We start from the raw sequence: 7,914 nt of genomic DNA, 5'->3' as shown, positions 1-7,914 counted from the left end.
GGGAGTCTGTGTCTATCACCAGGGTCCAAGGCAGTCCTCAGAGGACTGTTCAATAAATATGATGCTGCTTATAACGTTTGGGGGAAATCTCTCTCAAAAATAGGTAGAACACCATCACTAACAAATCAATATATGCCATGTTTCTAATTCCTTCTAAGTCTAAAATTCTGGATTTAAAAAAAGGTTTGCATGATTGTAATGAAATCTTTCTGTCAATAGCCTGTAATACACAAATTAATGCTGTTTAGTGGCTGGCTGATCCTAGCAGCAGGGTAAGGCATGAGTCAGGCTCTGTAGAGATCTGGCTGAAGGACATATTTATACATGTAAAGAGGCCTGTTTAACTTAGCTAGGAGAGCACTACCATAAGACACTGCAGTGAATCAATGGTTATCCATATGGCCAGTCTCATGAAAGAATATCTTATGATTCAACCCATGGCATTTCCATTTCTGAATGGGATTAGTTATTCCTCATGAACCATGAACTCACTAGAGATCAAAAGAGACCAGAACAGATACAATTCAGTAAGTAAACCATCTAGCAGAAGGATGGCATAATAGAAGGGACACTAGATTTTGAAAACCGCATGGCTATAAATCTGACTCCTTGCTTTCTGGCTGTGTGGTCTTGGACAAATCACTGCCCTGGGCTCCTGTTCCTTCGCCTTTGAAAAGGATATCATGAGCTCTAACTCACAGGGTTAGGATGAAGTTAAATTTTAAAATGGATGTAAAATTTTCCACCCACAGTGTTTTGCATATAAAAAGCAATCAGTTGAATCAGGTGAATCTCAGTTAAGATATCAAGTGAATTTTTTTTTTTTTAACCACTGAGATTACAGGTTTTCTAACTCCTGAATAGGTTTGCCTTGTTTCCACGCAGATAGTAAATCTTTGGAGAGAATGGATCTTGTCTTACTTCTTTTTTATCCCCCTTAGCATAATTTCAAGTATGTAGTAGATGTTCAAAACCTTTTTGATAAAAATCAGAGGGCTACTGAAATTCATCCAAATACAAGTACTCTGAGGAAGATGAATGGGGGTGTTTTTTAAATGGAAATAGTAACTATTCTATTAAAGGAAGGACAAATACCTCCACCCAATTTTTTATTCAATGATTATGTCTAAGCTGCATGGAACCCTATAAGGACCACCTGTGGGTGTGTTTCTGTGGTCAGAGAACTTTCCAGGAATTGGTTTCCCATCCTTCATAGAGAACCGGTTCACTCTTATCTGTGTTCCCTGCTGCTAATGGGCACCATGCTTGCAGTTAACTTCTTTGCCCTTGAGGTCAGGCAGGATTGCTCCATCCCACTTCCTTTGGGGGGGGCAGGGTGGGAGGAACGACTTATGACTTGCTGGTGCAGCCCCTAAAAATCCTCTCCCCTTGAATGTCCTCAGTGTGAGTTTAAGAGTTGTAAACCAGTTCTCTGCCAACTACAGTAGTGTTTTTCTAGTTTTCACTATAGTGTTCCATTTCTTTTCTATCTCAGTGGCTTCGTCAAAGCATGCAGTTTTACCCTCTGTTATTCACTTTAAAAAAACCAGCATCCACTGGCTTCCCCCAGCCCTGGGGGCTCATAATTTGTTCTGTTTCTTTGTGCTCAGGAAAAGTACTGACAGCTCATAATTGGTCATATTTCTTAGGAAATTTGCATTTAAACTGGGAGCAATGCTTGCTTTTCTTGGTATAATTTGTCTTACATTTTTGAAGGTAATAATTATTCATTAAATTATATTTGAAAAATGCAGGAAGAAAGAAAAAAGTTGTCCATAGTCCTACCACCCATATAAAATCACTATCCACCTGTATGTATTTTCCTCTAATAATATTTAGATGCTATTAAATAACATCTCCATTTTAGCTGTATTCATAGAAATAAATTTGCATATTGTATATTTTAATTGTTAATATGCTATAAGCATCCCCAGTATCAATACAAACTCCATGTAAACATCAGTTTAATGGTTGCAAATCATTATATTAAGTGGATATGTCATAGTTTATTTAATCATTATCTTTATCGTTAAGTTTTGCATTGTTTATACTGTTCAGTATTGAAAACCATGCTGCAGTATCTTTGAGTAGACATTTTTTTCCTATATTTTGAGTTCTTTCCTTAAAATATATTTCTGGATATGGAGCTACTGGGTAAATGGATATGAAAGATTTCAGGATATACACACACACACAATTTCATGAAAAGAGCTAATAAGTAAGGATGCTCAGCTGTGGAGGGTGGGTTTATCATACGTCTATGCTCATGGCACATCATCATTGATCTGTGAAAACTTTATTGATTGATTGATTTCCTTTTATTTCTAGTAATCATTCCCTTTACCTCTCTGCTTACCATAGGAGAGCAGTCTAATATGCTTGATATATATATTCCTTTACTTGTATGTGGTCATGTAAGCATGCATTTTTATTTTGTGTGCACATATGTTAAACACACACAAATAATATTGTGCTATGGGCCTCATATTATTACTAACTTTTTTCATCCAACGCTGTTTTTAAGATCTATCCATGTTGTTCTGTGTAGATCTAGCCCATGACTTCTGAGCGCTGCCTGATATTCTGTCCTGTGCATCCATCCTGCTATACTGCTCTATTCTCTGACCAGTGGACTCCCCTAGCTTGCCTCTACTTCTATTATTACAACAACAGTGCTGGGGAGAAACTTCCTTGTTCATGCCCTCCATGGATCTGTGTAAGATGTATACCTGGAGAGAGAATGCTGGGTCCCAGAGCAGACATAAATCAAATTGGACTAAGTACTACCTGATTGTTTTCCAGAGTGATTGCTCTAATCCATACCCTGCACAGCAGAGCACCAAGTTCCTGTATCCACAGTTACCACCACCACTTGGCATTATCCAACTTTCTAATTTGCCACTCTCACAGTGGCAAAGTGATACCTCAAGGTTTCATTTGCATTTCCCTAAACATCAGTGAGTTTGAGAATCTCTTCATGTGCTTGTTAGTTATTTGTGTTTCTCTAGTCTGATTTGCATATTTATATCTTTGTCCATTTGTCTAATAGGATCCCAGTTTTTTCTCAATGATTTATATATTATAAATATTAATGATATATTTACATTTTTAATAGAATTTTAGATTTTTGTCTCTGAAAATCTTGTGGTATTCTTTGCTAGTTTGAGTCCTAGATCTTTTAGTTTGCTGTATTTAATGTGAATGTACCTATTTAAAATTGGTGACACAGATGTAGAAAACAAATTTATGGTTACCAGGGGGGAAAGCAGGGTTGCGGGGGAGGGATAAACTAGGAGACTGGGATTGACACATACACACTATTATATATAAAATAGATAACTAATAAGGACGTACTGTATAGCACAGGGAACTCTTCTCAATACTCTGTAATGATCTCTATGCGAAAAGAATCTAAAAAAGAGTGGGTATATGTATAACTGATTCACTTTGCTGTACAGCAGAAACTAACGTGACATTGTAAATCAACTATACTCCAATAAAAATTTTAAATAAGATAAAATTGGTGACAAATTCTATTTTGATAAATGCTATTAATTTTATGTATCCATCTTATATCGAACAATCTCAAATCTTTATTTTTACTTCTAAACTTTGTCAACTATAATAACTTTTTAAAAAATAAGATTGTCTATTTTTTCCCCTAGAAATTTATAGGAGCTCTTTACATCTTAGGAAAATCAATCCTTTGCCTATGAACAAAGGACTAAATTACACCTTTGTCTATGAATGAGTTGTACATATTTTTGCCTGCACTGTGATGAGTTCGCCATACTAGTGTGGAATAGAATGTATCAATCTTGTATTTTGTAACTTACTTAGAAAGGTTCTTCTTTTCAAGAAATTCTCTTGTACTTTCTTTCAGTAGGTTTATATTTTCATTTTTTTTAGATTTAAATATCTTATTTATTCACAGTTTATTCTGGTGTGAAGTGTGAAGTATGAATCCAAGTTTATTATCATAATGGCTATGCATTGAATAAACCCAGCCATCGTTCCCTACTGATTTGAAATGCCCTCTATATCATAGGCTACATTTTTGGTATATATATATGTGGGTCTATTTCTTGACTTTTGCGTTATTCTCCATTGGTCACTCTGTCTTTTAATGCTTCAGGTCTATGCTCTATAAATTATTAGAGCTGTGTATTGTGATTTTAATAGGCAGTAGGACTGAGCCTCTCTCATTACTTCCTTTTCAGAAGTGTCCTCAGTACTCTTGTTTATTTCTGTTATTTCATTGCATTTGTTTTACTGCACTGAATAGAACACCCAGCACCAGAGGAAATACCAACAATGTTAACAAGAACTTCACATCGTTCCTGACAGTCAAACAAGAGCATCGAAAATTTCAACATTAAATATAGTGTCTGAGGTAGGTTCTGAGTAGAAACTCTTCACTGAGTTAAGGAAGTTCTTATTATTTCTACTTTCACTATACACAAACCACAAGCTGAAATGAAAAACAAAAACCTGACAATACCAAGGGCTGGTAGGGATGTAAACCTCCTGGAACCCCGTCAACAAACGGCATCAACACTACTGATGGGCATTTACAATGATAGCAGCCCTGTGGACAACTGCCATTTCTACGACATTTAGAAACTCTCATACAATATGACCCAGCGATCCCACACAAGTATAAGACCCTAGAAATGCATACACAGGTGTAACAAAAGAGGTGTGCAAGAATATTAATACTAGTATTATTAGTAATAGCAAAGAGCTGGGAAAAACTCAAACCTCTATCAGCAGTAGAGTGCATTAATAATGTGCTGTGTCCAAATAATGGCCTATTCTACAGCAATAAAAATCAATGAACTACACTTACATGCAATAATATGGATAAATCTCACTAACTTAACATTGACCGAAAGAAGAACTTAAAAAACAGGCAAAACTAACCTACAGTGTTACATATAAGGAGAGTGGTTACCTTTGTGTGGGAGTAGAATGGCAGGGGCATGAGGAGGACCTCTGAGGTGCTGATGACATTCTACTTCTTAATCTGGGTGGTAACTATGGGGTTGTGTTTCTCGCTACTTAAATAAATAAGTTCTGTTGTTTTTTAATGTTTAAACTTGCAGAATGAATGACTAAATAAATGAAACTATGAATGACATCCAGCGTAAACTCAACTGGAAAAAATCCTTGCTTGTACTGGAAATAAGGAGATTTGTTTTATTTTGGTTTGGTTGGTTTTTGCCTTGGTTCTGCCTCTAATGAACTATGAGATTTATTTTGCTGCAAGTCATTTCCCCACTTTGAACTTCTGTTTTTAATCTCTAAAAATTGGAGACTAAATTAAACAATCTTTAAATACCCTCCTAGTTCTAAGACGATGTATTTATTATAAGAGCTTCCAGGAAGTCACTTAAGTTTCTTCTTTTTGATGAACTTTTATTGAATGTTAGGAAGAGCTGGTTCCTTTTCTTGTTCTTTATACTCAACCAGCAAAACTTCCCAGTTACCCTTTGGCTTTCCTAGTAGCTTCCCATACGATCCTGACACAAACTATCTACGTGAATTAATAGTTACATATGTTTCTTATTCTAAATCACATTCTTTATCTGGTTTATATATTAAACTTTTGAGAGTCTGTTTTGCATAAATCTATGCCCGTATATCTCCAAACCTACAAAATTGAGGAACAGTTTCTAGTGATTCCATCTAAATGACCAGCTAGTTGTCGTAGAAACCACTGCTCCATCACACACATTGAACCACAAGTGAGATCAATGAGAAGGATTTCAAGTATTCCACAGATGGTTCTGGACTCTAGAAAAAATCCACCCTCTTTTCCTGTGACAAAATCTGGTAGTTGTATGCCCATAACCCTTCTCTCTTTCTATAGCAGAAGCAACTCTCATATTTAGCTGTCTACAAGGCTTCCAAGAATAAACATGATGTGTCAAAGCCTTCCCTGCACCTAGGTGTGTTCATGTGACCAAGTTCTGACAAATGAGAGGAGAGTAGAAATGACATGTTCAACGTCATGCCCGGGCTCTTAAAGGGACCGGTGTGTCCTTCCACCTCTATTTTCCCTTTCCTTCTGGCTGGGATGTAGATGAAGTAGTGAGCAATGTGGCCTTCTCAACAGAGACAAATCCCTTGGAATATTAGAGAATGTTGAGAAAGGGAGCCTGGGGTCCTGAGAGATTCATGATGCACAGTTGCCATAGAAGCTTAGACCTCTAGAAAAAGCAAAATAACTCCTATCTTGTGTAAAGCACTGTCACTTTGGACTTTTGTCACAAGATACAGAAACTATATTCTAACTAATGTACTTCTTAAATGTGTTATTGGAATCTTGCACCATGGTTGGAGAGTATCTGTAATATAGAGGTTGAGTGGGGCAACTCTACTATCCTCTTTCCTAAGGTTTTTTAATTTGATGTTAACATTCAAGACAGGACTGCTTTTCTTCTCTTCTGAACTTGGCTCTGCATTTTGCAGGAGGCCCAACATTGAAAGAAAAAAAATTCAACATCTGAGTTGCTACCCACGCCAACCTTGAGATGTTGGCCCATCAGCCCAATTTACCATAATCTGGGCTGGTTGGTGGACTGTTTCCATAGGAAATACTTGGGAAAGAAAATGATTTAAAATGCAGGGGTTAATCATCTGAAATCATTAAAATCATCCATTAAGGAAATAAAGAGGGCTGTTCTTTGGACTGGATAGTTAACAAGTCTTGAAATTCTCTCTTGTTGGAGAAACAGAAAGTCTCTAATGGTAAAGAACAGTAAAGAGAAAGGTGGGTAAGAGGTATAAGAGTTAGAGAAGAATAAGAGAATTGTAAAGGGTCAGAGACCCAGGATATATCAGACACCAAGGCGATGCAATTTACAAACTGATCTACCTTAAACATAAGAAATTCTTTAAGGACAGTAGGTGTCTTTTCTCATACTGATTGTCTGCTGTTATGGCTATGAGAGAAAAGGACAGAAGGATTACCACACTGATGACTTTGTTATTGACTCAATATGGACCATGTGCTGGGTACTCTTGGGGTGCCTGGGTGAGCAGAACAAAGTCTCTGCCCACATAGAGCTCACATGGGGGAGACAAACAATAAGTGGACAAAAAAACACATATAATGCAAAATGCCCATAAGTGCAAGAAATAATAATAGAGTATTAAAAAGGTATAGCGAGTGATGGGGTGGGAACTGTGCTATTTTGAATGAATGGTGGGGTCTGCTTCTCTGAGAAATGGATACGTAACCAGAAATTTCAAGAACATAAGGGAGTGACCGAGAGTCATATCTAGAGGAAGATCTTTCCAAGTAGAGAGAACAGCAATTGTAAAGGCCCCGAGGATGGAGAGAACTAGATCGACTCAAGTGCTGATGGTGAACACATCATAGGAACACTGCCACTCTTCCTCCCCTGCACAGAAAAGAGAGACAATGCAGATATCAACCCTGTACTTCTCACTGAGCTAATACAGCCTCAGAATCCTTCTGAGCCCAGTACTCTGATAAACTAGCAATAGATAAGAGTAAGTACGGGGATGAAAGCCATTTGTTACCACTGCCTTAAGAGTCTAGGCTTCTAAATTCTAGCTTATAATCCTATTTTTAAATTGTTTAATTTTCCAGTGTCACTGATGCTATCTCTAGTGTGTGTGGTTGGAAGAAGCATAAGAACCAGGAAAATCTCACAGTCAAGATACCTCATTCATTCATTTGTTAAAATATTTACTCTTTGGTGTTGCTATATATCAGGCATTCGACTAAGTCTTAAGGACGTAGTAATAAAGTATTTTTATTCCCTAATAAATGAGAAAGATAGGAAAAATCATTACAATACAGTGAAATAGATACTGTAAGAACTCTGAGAAAAGTATGGCTAATTTGAAGAATAACGGGGCCTTCTTAGGAAAGGCACTGTG

This window comes from Mesoplodon bidens (assembly GCF_964165515.1).
Source record: "Mesoplodon bidens genome assembly, chromosome: 14".
Taxonomy (NCBI): domain Eukaryota; kingdom Metazoa; phylum Chordata; class Mammalia; order Artiodactyla; family Ziphiidae; genus Mesoplodon; species Mesoplodon bidens.
Note: the sequence above shows the minus strand (reverse complement) of the source record.